The following is a 1,448-nucleotide window of genomic DNA, read 5'->3' as shown; positions in this document are numbered from 1 at the left end:
GCACCATTGCCAGATATGAGAAGCCGTCTTTGGAGTTGTTGGTCAGAGTTCTCAAGAGACTCTTAAAACATACAGCTTGCTGATGCTGCCCTTTGTTCCCACCCAGAGTGTAATTCCCTATTTATGAAGACACCAAACACTTCAGAAAAAGATCCCTGAGACCTGCAAACTGAAATTACCTGAACATTCCCTTTCTGCAGTCTAACTTCCATGGTCATGCAAGCTTCAAAGGAAAGAGATAACCTACACATTTTTTTGAGGTTGGATATTTATTTAGTGGTTATGGAAGGGAAGGAATAAGGGGAGAAGAATAGGAAGAGAGAAAGAGAGGAGAGACAGAAGCTGCCTCTCTGAGAGGAAGCTGAAAAAGCCAACCTACACAATCTTAACCCAGCTTTATTCCTTTGAACCCACAACAATAACCAGAAGGGTATGATAACCCTAAAGATGCACTATTGACAAACATACCTTAGTGCTAACCACAAGCTCTCCAATTGATTTTAAGACCCATATGTCAAAAGGAATGCCATACCTTGTAGGGGTAAACTACCTAACTACTCAATACTAGGGAAATTATGGTTATTATAGGAGAATGTACAGCCACTAAATCAGAATAATCTGTAACAACTATAAACATGAATTTATACCCACTGATAAGTATAGTCATCATCCTTCATCAATGAACTTCCCTTTGCAACAGATGGAGACCACTAAGCAAAACCACAATCAAACAAACCACAGGGTTGTGTAGTCCATACTCCCACACCCCAGTTAAAGATGAGTAGGAGGAGGTGGAAAGATTGTAAGGGACAGAGTCAGGGAGTTTGCTGTGAGAGAAGCATTTCCCATAATTTCTCACCAACATGTATGGACTAGCAAAAACCCAAGGACTCAAACCTAAATAAAAATCACCTCAAGCAAAGAATGTTGAGGGTAGGAGAAATAGTCTTCCTCATGAGGAGCACACACTTATTATTGGCCACCCAAAACCAATGATCAAACCTAAAAACATGCATACAAAAAGATTATATAGTCTGAGTAGGTTGTGTATATATATTATATATATAAATGTGTGTAAGAGTGAGAAAAGAGGCCATGCTTTGAAAGAGAACCAGGCAGAGTACATGGGAAGGATTGAGATGAATGAAAAGAAAGGGTATATGATGAAAGTATAATCTCAAGAAATAATTTTATAAAAAATTACAAGGCTAGACAGTTCTGAAATCTATGAACCAGGAAACCCTAATAAAATGGGTAAAATTCTAGATCAGAAATCAAAATTCTGCGTCATAGAAATTAAATCAAAAATAGATCCAAAATGGAAATAGAAAACACTATCCTGAGTGAGGTAAGTCAGACCCAAAAAGAGGAACATGGGATGTACTCACTCATATTTGGTTTCTAGCCATAATTAAAGGACAGTGAGCTTATAATTTGCAATCCTAGAC

The sequence above is a fragment of the Microtus ochrogaster genome, chromosome 4, assembly GCF_000317375.1.
Source record: "Microtus ochrogaster isolate Prairie Vole_2 chromosome 4, MicOch1.0, whole genome shotgun sequence".
Taxonomy (NCBI): domain Eukaryota; kingdom Metazoa; phylum Chordata; class Mammalia; order Rodentia; family Cricetidae; genus Microtus; species Microtus ochrogaster.
This window is presented reverse-complemented; position numbering follows the sequence as displayed.